The 13,330-nt window shown below is 33.5% G+C and overlaps 1 protein-coding gene across 3 annotated transcripts in view; it reads left to right on the top strand.

Annotated features, from left to right (window-relative positions):
- The window catches only part of LOC130892674 (Kv channel-interacting protein 4-like), a 124,841-nt gene that overhangs the window by 35,815 nt on the left and 75,696 nt on the right, over positions 1-13,330 (top strand). The window contains exon 1 of one of the 3 annotated variants that reach the window (XM_057798194.1): positions 997-1,117. The exons of the other annotated variants lie outside the window; for them this stretch is intronic. The gene's annotated coding sequence lies outside the window, so the exon portion shown is untranslated. Of the gene's footprint in view, positions 1-996; positions 1,118-13,330 lie in introns of those variants that run through there. 3 annotated transcript variants of the gene reach the window in all.

The following is a 13,330-nucleotide window of genomic DNA, read 5'->3' as shown; positions in this document are numbered from 1 at the left end:
CAATAGAATTTAAGTCTGGGAAAATCCTTAGCCGCAATTTCGTTATCCTGTAAATACTGCCTCACGGAACCTGAAGTATGGGGACTGACATTGTCCTGCATTAGTATGAAACTGGAGTAAGGAACGATATTTCAATAAAAATCAACCGTTTTTGCTTGTATTGAAATGCTGCCGAAACCTTCTAGGAACCTCCTCTAAAAGCCACGTTTTCTTTTATGCAACACTGTGGAAATTTTTGTCCAGGTCTTCTGTAGACTCGTCCTATATCTGCTCGGTGGGATGGGGTTAATTTTTGGGTCAGTAGTTGGCCTTTTTAACTCAAGGTCTTCGATGAAAGTTACTTGATAAGGACTGTAAACTCTGGAAACAAATTCCTGTTTTTAACGGAGATGTATCGGTTGAAGTTTAACGGTTAAATGGTAGTGGTGAGTCAGGTAGATAATGTTTTAAGGGTCAGTTACCCCTAAGTAGTAGAAAAAATTCAATATCGTGTTCAGTTTTTTTGCCAGTGACTTGCGAATGACGGGGTCGATTTTTTTTATGTAGATGATATAGTTAGAAAAAAAAAATATTCGTAATATCTAATATACAGTATGAATCATATGTATCTGTTCAAATTTTAATAAAGCAAATGAAAATTATTTGAGAAATAAAAAGAAAACAATTAGTTGGGTTGGGTTGGATAGATCTCTTCATTTTTATTCAAGAGATGGAGAAGATACGTGATGGAAGAGCGTGATAAGGATAGGATGCTATTTGATATTACCGTACGTAGTTAAAAAACAACAAACGTGATGGTTCGTAAATAACAATGAGGAATGGAAACAACCGCCGGCATTAGTCTCAATATATTTTCAATCATCCAGGATTCCACATCTATTTTACATATAACTTCCACCAATATCTGTCAAAGAGCAATACCGAGATGTTCTCTGTAGGCGGGGTTGTGTTGCTAAGCAGCGGATGAGGGGTAGAATAAACTGATTCGGCATCGTCAGTGTCTCTAAAGCTTCGTTCCTGTGTGGCGCTGTGAAAGGTTTCCGTTTCGTCGATGTTTTGTGACGTTTCGCATTAAAACGGTTTCCATATGGAGAGGAAAATATCTTGTAGGATTAAGGTAGGGTAGGTTTATCTTGTTCTCGAAGTTATACAAACGAACGGATGAGGGAGAAGTTTACAAACGGTTTTGAAAGTTTGCTAAACACATAACGAACTCCCGATTCGAAAAGTTTCCTATACTTTCATCAACTTTGAATCCGAACAAATAACTGGTTTTCGTGGAACAATATCTTTGAAGTTGATAGATTGGAAAAATATAGGCAATCATTTTTTTCCCTATATATCTTATTTTTTATATAAACTCTTATTATAACTATTACGTGCTTGTTCTTCAAAATCTTGCTATAATATATTCAGTATTTTCTAGTAATTTCCTTGATCAATTATCGTCCTAAAACGAGTCAACAGTTTCCTCCGGCGTATTTATTTCTAAATTAAATAAATGAGTTTAAATTAATGACTGACGAAAAATTTGTTAGTTTGAATCTATACCTCTCCAATTTTCTTTACTAGAAGCTATAAATCAATGTGGACGTTATTGAAATTGATAAAGTATGAGGATAATCCATGAAAAGTGTGCAGTGGCTTCGAATTCATCGATTTCTTACAGGATTTACAAGGTGGATATACCAAATATTTTGTTTCTTTTGTCTTTGGCGATAGCATGGTTGAAAAACATTGTGTATACTCCAGTCAAATCTAAAAAACATTATTTTACTTCTTTCACAGATTAAAAATCTCAATTTCAAAGTCAAAGATACTTGGTCTGCAAACCAAATCTCTGAAGCTTCTATTACCTCCTCGTTGGAAGAAAATTTACAGCCTTTTAAAATTTTTGTTCATTGGAGGAAATCTGGTGAATAAGGGGGATGTTCTAGTAATTCAAACCCTAAATCACGAATTTTTTGTATGGCAGGATAAGATTTGTGTACAGAGACGTTGTCCTACAAAAACAAAACACCTTTGGATAGCTTTCCGCGTTTTTTCTCTTTAATTTTTTCCCGTAGAGTGGTCAGTAATGTAGAATAGTAATCTCCAGTAATTGTTCAACCCTTATCCAAAAAATTAATCATGATTACTCCATGGCAATCCCAAAAAACTGAAGCAAGAACTTTTCCAGCAGATTTTTGGACACGAAACTTCTTAGGTTTTAGAGAACCAGAGTGTCACCATTCCATCGATTGTTGCTTTGTTTTTGGATCGTAGAAATGTATCCAGGTCTCATCCATAGTAACAATTCGGTTTAAAAAGTCTACATCGTTTTCAAATCGAGCATAGATCGAACGCGATGCTTCTACCCTTGCACGCTTTTGGTCAACATTCAAACATTTGGGCATCCATTTTGCAGCAATTTTTCTCATGTCCAAATTGACGTGAACTATATGAAATATTCAGTGCTTCAGATATCCGTTTTAGCCCCAATTCGACGTTCTGATAAAATCATGTCATGAACTGAATCGATATTTTCGGGGACTGACACAGAAACTGGTCTTCCCGATCGGTCATCATCTTCAATGGAAAATTTACTTCTTTTGAAGCTTGCAGTCCAATTATTCAAGGACATTGATCACCAAGGGTATTAAGCATATGTTCGTAAATCTGCTTACCTCTTAACCCTTTTAAATACAGGTACTTTACACTAACACTTTTAATAATTTATTGTTCGTTGCTATGGTAACGCAATATTTTGTTTAAACATGGAACTGGTCTAGGCTAACTAGATACCAATACATCCTCGTATGTTAAAACGTTAGGGGATTATTTCTAGTATACAATAAGAGAATTTTCTCCAAACAAACTATGAAAAAAAGGTTAATATCATGAAAATTTAAGAATTATTCTTGTCTACTCCGGTATCTCAACTATTTTTTCATCACAATCATTACAACTTAGGTCAGAGTTACTGATATCGTCTTAACATTCACCTGATTATTTCAATATCTTATTTGATTTACGATCAAAGTTTAATGTTTAACGAAAATACGGCGAATGGGGCACTACGTAGGAAGCACATCAAAGTAAAATAAAAATAATCTCTAAATTAGGATATAAAATTTTATATCTGGTACTTATTGAGAAGCGAATCAGACTTGATTGTATCATCAAAATTTACTACCGGTACATTAATCTGGTCAATATAAACAATCCAAATTACATTTATTCACAAGGAGGCATACAATTGATTCAGATTCAAGTACGCTATTATCACTAATATTATATTGTGTTCCCATATTTCGTTTCTTCCAGATTATATAATATAGTAGATTAGTGGGTGGCCAAAAACCGTTAAGCAAATTGATTTTCTGATCGTGCCCCACAAATACTGAACGTCGATGTCCTTGGAGAAACCGATCCAGCGCTTTGACTTGAACCTTTTGACTCTATACATCTCCGTTTTGCAAGCAGACCGTTAAGAGAAGTAGTAGCAACACCTTTGGCTACACCAAGAATGAGTTTTTGACCCATTGATGGGTTAGTTGATCACAGTCTTGCCAGCAAATCAATGATCAAGGAACCAAACGAGCTTGACCTTCATACCATCACGCACCAACTCTTGTAGAAGTTTAAAACCAGGTTGCTCAACCCCAGGCCCGCGGGCCACACTGGGAATTTTAAGTGGCCCGCGCAAGTGTGGCTTAAAAATACACATTATGGATCCAGTAGTGCGCTGCATAAATTACATACGTGCAAAAGCTCTTAACAGACCTCAATTCAGGCTATTATTTGTGGAAGAAATCAGAGAATATGGAGAGTTACAGCTGTATTGTGCTGTGCAATGGCTTTCGAGGGGCAGCATGTTGAAATATTTCTTCAACAGGTGTCGCAATTTTTAGAGCAGAAAGGGGCTTTGCCATTCGAAGTTGAAGAATACGTCCTGGTTGAGTGATTTCTTGAAGACATTACGAATTACATTAATATTTCGGATCACAAACTCAAACATTTGAAAGAGGAGCTCAATATTGTTTCTGTTAATTACTCTAAATACCAATCTAAAATTAAATGCTTAGCACAGTCATTTGAGAGAAGATTTCAAGATTTCGAGAGTAAAAAACAAAACGTACAAATTTTTATGAATCCAATATTCAATTAGAACTTGTTGAACTGCAAAATGAAAAACCTTTTTGCTAACAAATTGTTATCGAAAGCACAAAATTCTTCAGAATATTCTGCAGATTTCTGGAAATTGGTACCAAAACGAGAATTTCCAGTAATAACTGACCTGGCGTTACAGTTTTTAAGTAATTTTGGATCAATGTATGTATGCAAAAAGGTTTTTTCAGATCTTAATTATGTGAAAAATAAATACCGTACATCCTTAACTTAGCAACATGTTTGTAACTTGTTACGGACAACGTCGGATTTGTCGCCAAACGTAAGTAAATTATTAAAAGACAAATCACATTGATTGTATAAACAAATTACCCTGGATTTCAATTTTGTTTCTTTATTCAGATTTTAGAATAAGATCCACCGTTTGGCCCGACTGAATCCACCGTTTGGCCCGACTCTTCAAAAGGTTGAGCAGCCTTGGTCTAAAACATACCGTTTCGACGGATAAAGCTGTTCAGCAGATTGAAATGACTTATGTTAATTGATATATCACCTTATAAACAATAGATATTAGCTTGAAAATTAATTAAAACTCAACTTTATCTACAACAGTTATTCTGTTAATTTTTTTTTTTAATACAACATCTTGTTTATTCGTATATTTCCAGAGGCTTTTTGGAAAGAAGTTTTTGATGAAAATTTTTTAGAGTATACTCTGATCTTTCGGAATCTTTATGTTTTATCTAATCCCATTTTGGACGACTCTCTTGTGGATGTATCCAAAGTTTCCTTTTGTATTTATAGATATTATAGAAAAATCCACTCAAGTCATGAAAAGTTGAAAGATATTCCAAGATTTAGGACTATGAATCTATCCAGGTTATCAAAGCTGCAATATCGATAGTTTCTTACAATTATTGTTTATAATAGACTCAAAACTTTGAGTTTTGATGAAATCTATATCATTTCTAACATGTATCTAAATACGAAAATTCGTATTGCAAATAATAAGATGGAATATTTCGTTGCTCCTAATGAAATTCATGAGATGGAATTTTAACCTCATTTTCCTTTGTTTCAGGTAAGACTGAAGCATTGTTGGTAAGCTCTTTGTTAACGAAACAAGTTGAATGTCCACTTTATTTTCTACAAAGGTTCTCATTATGCAATCATATCGTCGCCTCGTTACAGACATATTTTATATATAAAAAAAAGTTGAAATTAAATCTGATTCACTCCAAATTTGAAACTTTGTTTTTCATAGCTTCGAAAACAGACTACATTTGATCGGAATTTATTTTGTTTTTGTAGTTAATATGACTTTATACTAGCTTGAGACTATTGACTTATCCTTTGTCTAAATTTTGGTATTTTGTCAATAACGTGGAAGGGGTTGAAAATTTCAATAAAATGTATATGAACAAATTTGTAGAACGTAGAAAACTGTACAAAAAAGATTTTTACATATTTTTTTTTAAAATGCTTCCTTTACGAGATAATGAGCTATAAATGGTAATATCAGATCTTATTTTTGAGTGAAAAATCCCAAAGTAAACGTGATGATTTTGAAGGAAAATCTGTTATCCAAAGCTAATAATTTCGATACATGAATAAATTATGTAATTTTACTAATATTTTAATGGACAATTTCGTCAAGCAGAGTTTGATCCAAGATTTAGTAGGTCAAAATTGAACAAACATCGTCTTTAACGTTGTTTTTAAGTTTGCTCATTTTTTCTGATCAATATCTTCACGATTAACTTAAAATTATCAAAGTACAGATTACTGAAAAAGACCACTTGTCATTCTGGTCCCAAGATACGCTTCCAAAAACGTGCGATAAGAATGTTTTCATTCACCTTTTTCACACTTTCCTGAAATTTTCCGAAATACTTCATCAATGTGAGAATCCGTATTTTCCGTATTTCAGAACTTGCCCCTTATAGTAGTGATCTTCATTATTTTCTTGGGAATCTCAGGCCAGTTTTATTTTGAAATCCCAAGCGACGATTCACACGGTGAACGAGTCTACAGGGAAGTCCGCGGGGGCCGCTTGGAATAATTGATTAGATGTACTCCGGGTTATTACTCACCATCAAATCACTTGTTTGTTTCTTCACATTGTATCCAAATTTCAAGCAGAACATTTTTTTTTCTTAAAGTACTTTTCTAAAACTACTTGGTTTTAATTTTAACTTAGCTTTCGGTTATAGCACCCGGACTATACACCAGGTTCATATTTTCTGATCGTTCTAAATCAATTTCTTCCCACTATATCTTTAGTTTAGTCCCAGTTAACACGTGCTGTGATTCAATCTTTTTGGATTAATACATCTTGTTGTGAAGTTCGTTTACGAATTATTTTCTTTCTCGCAAATTCAGACTTGTAAGTTTTAAAATGGGTAAAACCAAATCGGTGGAAACTTGTGTATCGTGGACAAAATATGAATCCACCGGGAGATAGCAGTTCAGATCAATGAATCTAGGGATCTTTCTACAGTGAAAAGGGTTTTGTCTTTTGGCGGGTAGTGTAGGTAATCAAACACTAGTTAGGTTCTAATAGATTTCCTTTCAACTAGAAGTCATTCAGTTGCAACTAGTGAGGTTATTAATTTTACCTTCGGTGTTATGGTTTCCTACATCCCAGTTGAAATAACACCGGTAATTAGATCATAACATTGAATAACGCGGTGGGAGTTCAAAACCAGCGATTATTATTCTTGATTCATATAATTCAAATATTATTTTAATAATTATTTAATATAATCGAAGCTGATTTGATAATTAATTTATTAATTGATAATACCAACAGTTAAAATGAAGTTTTTGACGCTTCGTAGTTCTGAATTGTTAGGGATTACTAAAATTCTGATAAATCTGACATCCTCAAGCTGTTTTCGGAGCTTTAGTCTCTGTACAAACTTGAAGTTTTAATATTCTATTATTTCAAATTAGAACTTCATTATCATCATTAACTTTTGCAAACTTTATGTAACTTAATCTGAAAATGATGATTTCCATGGACGATACAGAAATAAAATGTAGAATATGATAATTCCGCAAGATATTTATACATCGTTTTTTTGTTTCCATCGATAATTGAAATGAGAAATTTTTGAAAACTTTCGTATAAGGTCTTGATTTGCTTTCGTGCTATCACTCAGCTACGTATTAGTTTTTTCGAAACTCCAGCCGCTTGAACAACCAATTCTTTTCGAAGAAAAGTTTGTCCCATAGTGCGGGTCTTGTAAAAACATCAGAAAAGGACTAAAAAATCATTTCGGTAAGATAGCCCCTGCCGATTTACGCTTTTAACAAATTCTGACACGTTCTGTTTATGTCCGCAATAATTTAAGATAAAAAAGAAAATTTATTATCGCCGATTATCGACGTAAGCGGGCAACCTGCTTTCATTGGGTGTGTGTATTAGCAGGATGGTTCCAGAAGTACCTGGTCCAACAAAGAAAACACAAAAATTTTGGGAAAAAATATTTTTATCTTTCAAAGTAATCTCCTTTTAGCACCATACACTTTTTTCAGCGATATTCAATAAGTTCGATATTCTTTTAACACGTTGGGCCCCAACTACAATTGATAAACTTTCCCCAGTTCTCAAAAATGTGTTTTTACACTCCATATGGGGTGTGGATCCAAGGAAAAATCAGTTGAAAGAAAATGATGTTCTTTGTGTCCATTGTGTAACTAACGGTCCATAAACTCCCTCTGGACCAGAGGTAAAGTTTAGCGCTAAAATTTCTTCGTCCAGGGCCAGTCAGGTCAACAGAAAACATCAATTTTGCACCTACTTGCAGAATGGGAAAAGAAAATTTTCTTTCCTCTTTTTCCTTTGAACGATGATTTATCAAGAAAGGTACTGTAAAGATTAAACATTGTTTGAATTATGCCGAAGAAACCAAAAAAAAAAAATGAAAAGTAAGGTTTTCTGTTTTACAATGGAGCTGAAGATCATGAAAAAAAAATATGAAATGGACCAAGTGTAGGATAATGTTTCAAGGACCCAGGACGGTCTAATCAAACTGTGAAAAACATTTAAATGCGGTCCCTTTGGCCGTGGAATAGGTTTGGAGCTAGATATATCGTACGGGCCTATGTGTTAATAATAAGAATGGTCAAGATCCTCAAAGTAGATAAACATAATCCGAGGGTACTAAATCTGGCGAATAAGATAGCAATTCAAACGTTAATTAATCAATTTTGGCCATTGCAATAACAGATATTCGAGCTGGTGCATTGTCTTGATGGAACAACATTTTCTTCTTAGTCAAAGTCGGATTTGTTTGATTGATATTTCTGTTCAAACGTTGCGATAAATTCGCATAATACTCGCCGTTGTTAGCGTAGAAAAACCTTGCCCTTGCCTGTCTTTACCTTCTTTTAAGCCGGTTCTCCCTTTTCAGTCCATTGGTTTGATTGCTCCATCCATGGTTACGAAACAAAACGAAAATTTTTGCATGTTTACAATTTCATTGAGAACGTTCACGAATTATGGCTGCCAAAAAAATCTTCTGGTATTTCTGGGACCAGTCAACAGTTTGGGATCGTTTAAAAAGGTACCAATTGATTTGAATCAACAAAATTCAATTAAAAGAAAACGTGGCAAAGTTACAGAATGTGCTGTGAAGCTTAAATTTACGATTCGTTGTGTACGGTGAGACTAGAAGGAAGTTATATGGTATGACATCCTTAAACCTGGTCAAATTGAAGATCCAGAACTGTAATGACAACAATTGACCAGCTTATAAGAGAAAAATCAATAGAAATTGAATATATTAAGAATTAGAAAGTACGTTTGAGACGACGATATCGAAACAAAGCACGTTATGGATGAGGGGTAAGGATTAATAAAAAATGTTGTGTTGGAGAATAAGCTAGGAACGCAATGGGACAGAAATTTACAATATAAAAATTATTGTTTGTTGTTTATATTGCTTATTAACATGTTTAAACTCTTTATTAATCCGAAATAAGTTAAACGAATGTACTTACTAACGTATTTTTGGTTATAATAGAAGCGGAAGTTATGAAAATCAATATTTGTCCATTCTACTGTAAATTTGCGTTCGAATTCACTTTAAAAAATTTCATTACATCGGTTAAAAGAGCGGAACATACTTTATGAGAAGTTTTATATAGAAAAAAATGATATTTGTGCCCCCAAAAACGACGATAAATAACCGTCAAGTTTCTTTTTTACCAATTCACATAATCTCATGTGCGAAAGGGTTTTTTGGTCTCCTTCCATAAATTCACAATTTGTCATTCCCACTCTTCCTAGAATTGGCTCACGTTTTCCAGATAAGGACAAGATTCCTACTGCCACATAATCCATAAATTCCATTTCAGTTGCTGTAATACTAAGAACGTAATTAGAAATGACTGGGTATATCGAAAAATAAAAAGCGGTTCACTTCACCGATAATTAATCGTTTTTCTCGGGAAAATAAACACCTGAGTATTCCCGTTGGGACTCAATATCAACAAAAAATTAACGGGAACATAAGTCCAATCTTGATTAATGGAAATTCAAGACATAAGTAAATTATTATGTTAGTTTTTGTTAACTTTGAGGAGATGTGGTTTCAGCAAGACGTAATTGAAAATGTCGAGTAGAAAATTATTTAAAAAATACTACGACTAATCCCAAATCCCTAATCAAGTGAAATAATAAACGTTAAGAAGATTAATTGAGGAATTTCTCTATAATGGCATGAAGATGTAACAATTTTTTATCGAGTTGATTCCTTTTTTGCCTTTTTATTTTAATATATCCTCTTTAAACATCCCCAATCTCTCTACACATTATCAAACATCCAATCGCATCCGCTGTTGGACGTAGACTTCCAGTAATCCACTTAGCACAGTTACTACCAACTTTTTTCTAACTGGTAACCATTCTTTTAAGACCGAATCATAACCTTGACTTTTTGTTTGACATTTGACGTTTGCAAAATAACTAATCAAGTGAAATAATAAGCGTTAAGAAGATTAATTGACGAATTTCTCTATAATGGCATGAAGATGTAACAATTTTTTATCGAGTTGATTCCTTTTTTGCCTTTTTATTTTAATATATCCTCTTTAAACATCCCCAATCTCTCTACACATTATCAAACATCCAATCGCATCCGCTGTTGGACGTAGACTTCCAGTAATCCACTTAGCACAGTTACTACCAACTTTTTTCTAACTGGTAACCATTCTTTTAAGGCCGAATCATAACCTTGACTTTTTGTTTGACATTTGACGTTTGCAAAATAACTAATCAAGTGAAATAATAAGCGTTAAGAAGATTAATTGACGAATTTCTCTATAATGGCATGAAGATGTAACAATTTTTTATCGAGTTGATTCCTCTTTTGCCTTTTTATTCTAATATATCCTCTTTAAACATCCCCAATCTCTCTACACATTATCAAACATCCAATAGCATCCACTGTTGGACCTAGACTTCCAGTAATCCACTTAGCACAGTTACTACCAACTTTTTTCTAACTGGTAACAATTCTTTTAAGGCCGAATCATAACCTTGACTTTTTGTTTGACATTTGACGTTTGCAAAATAACTAATCAAGTGAAATAATAAGCGTTAAGAAGATTAATTGACGAATTTCTCTATAATGGCATGAAGATGTAACAATTTTTTATCGAGTTGATTCCTTTTTTGCCTTTTTATTCTAATATATCCTCTTTAAACATCCCCAATCTCTCTACACATTATCAAACATCCAATCGCATCCGCTGTTGGACGTAGACTTCCAGTAATCCACTTAGCACAGTTACTACCAACTTTATTCTAACTAGTAATCATTCTCTTAAGGCCGAATCATAACCTTGACTTTTTGTTTGACATTTGACGTTTGCAAAATAACTAATCAAGTGAAATAATAAACGTTAAGAAGATTAATTGAGGAATTTCTCTATAATGGCATGAAGATGTAACAATTTTTTATCGAGTTGATTCCTTTTTTGCCTTTTTATTCTAATATATCCTCTTTAAACATCCCCAATCTCTCTACAGATTATCAAACATCCAATCGCATCCGCTGTTGGACGTAGACTTCCAGTAATCCACTTAGCACAGTTACTACCAACTTTATTCTAACTAGTAATCATTCTCTTAAGGCCGAATCATAACCTTGACTTTTTGTTTGACATTTGACGTTTGCAAAATAACTAATCAAGTGAAATAATAAACGTTAAGAAGATTAATTGAGGAATTTCTCTATAATGGCATGAAGATGTAACAATTTTTTATCGAGTTGATTCCTTTTTTGCCTTTTTATTCTAATATATCCTCTTTAAACATCCCCAATCTCTCTACACATTATCAAACATCCAATCGCATCCGCTGTTGGACGTAGACTTCCAGTAATCCACTTAGCACAGTTACTACCAACTTTATTCTAACTAGTAATCATTCTCTTAAGGCCGAATCATAACCTTGACTTTTTGTTTGACATTTGACGTTTGCAAAATAACTAATCAAGTGAAATAATAAACGTTAAGAAGATTAATTGAGGAATTTCTCTATAATGGCATGAAGATGTAACAATTTTTTATCGAGTTGATTCCTCTTTTGCCTTTTTATTCTAATATATCCTCTTTAAACATCCCCAATCTCTCTACACATTATCAAACATCCAATCGCATCCGCTGTTGGACGTAGACTTCCAGTAATCCACTTAGCACAGTTACTACCAACTTTTTCCTAACTGGTAATCATTCTCTTAAGGCCGAATCATAACCTTGACTTTTTGTTTGACATTTGACGTTTGCAAAATAACTAATCAAGTGAAATAATAAGCGTTAAGAAGATTAATTGACGAATTTCTCTATAATGGCATGAAGATGTAACAATTTTTTATCGAGTTGATTCCTTTTTTGCCTTTTTATTCTAATATATCCTCTTTAAACATCCCCAATCTCTCTACACATTATCAAACATCCAATCGCATCCACTGTTGGACGTAGACTTCCAGTAATCCACTTAGCACAGTTACTACCAACTTTTTTCTAACTGGTAACCATTCTTTTGAGGCCGAATCATAACCTTGACTTTTTGTTTGACATTTGACGTTTGCAAAATAACTAATCAAGTGAAATAATAAGCGTTAAGAAGATTAATTGAGGAATTTCTCTATAATGGCATGAAGATGTAACAATTTTTTATCGAGTTGATTCCTTTTTTGCCTTTTTATTCTAATATATCCTCTTTAAACATCCCCAATCTCTCTACACATTATCAAACATCCAATCGCATCCACTGTTGGACCTAGACTTCCAGTAATCCACTTAGCACAGTTACTACCAACTTTTTTCTAACTGGTAACAATTCTTTTAAGGCCGAATCATAACCTTGACTTTTTGTTTGACATTTGACGTTTGCAAAATAACTAATCAAGTGAAATAATAAGCGTTAAGAATATTAATTGACGAATTTCTCTATAATGGCATGAAGATGTAACAATTTTTTATCGAGTTGATTCCTTTTTTGCCTTTTTATTCTAATATATCCTCTTTAAACATCCCCAATCTCTCTACACATTATCAAACATCCAATCGCATCCGCTGTTGGACGTAGACTTCCAGTAATCCACTTAGCACAGTTACTACCAACTTTTTTCTAACTGGTAACAATTCTTTTAAGGCCGAATCATAACCTTGACTTTTTGTTTGACATTTGACGTTTGCAAAATAACTAATCAAGTGAAATAATAAGCGTTAAGAAGATTAATTGAGGAATTTCTCTATAATGGCATGAAGATGTAACAATTTTTTATCGAGTTGATTCCTTTTTTGCCTTTTTATTCTAATATATCCTCTTTAAACATCCCCAATCTCTCTACACATTATCAAACATCCAATCGCATCCACTGTTGGACGTAGACTTCCAGTAATCCACTTAGCACAGTTACTACCAACTTTATTCTAACTAGTAATCATTCTCTTAAGGCCGAATCATAACCTTGACTTTTTGTTTGACATTTGACGTTTGCTGTTACAAAATTAAAAAGATTGAAATGCATAAAACCTTTTGTTTTCGCAATCGGTCTGCCGTTGATGACTCAATATAAACGAATTTTAAAGACCGTTTCATAAACTCGACTTTCCGTTTGACGTTTGACGTTTATACCCTATTCATAAACATGAAATTGCTGCCGTTAATTTAAAAATTTTGTTATTGTTTTTGATTCCCGTC

Source organism: Diorhabda carinulata, chromosome 4 (genome assembly GCF_026250575.1).
Source record: "Diorhabda carinulata isolate Delta chromosome 4, icDioCari1.1, whole genome shotgun sequence".
Taxonomy (NCBI): domain Eukaryota; kingdom Metazoa; phylum Arthropoda; class Insecta; order Coleoptera; family Chrysomelidae; genus Diorhabda; species Diorhabda carinulata.
Note: the sequence above shows the minus strand (reverse complement) of the source record. Positions and strands in the feature narration are given on the sequence as shown.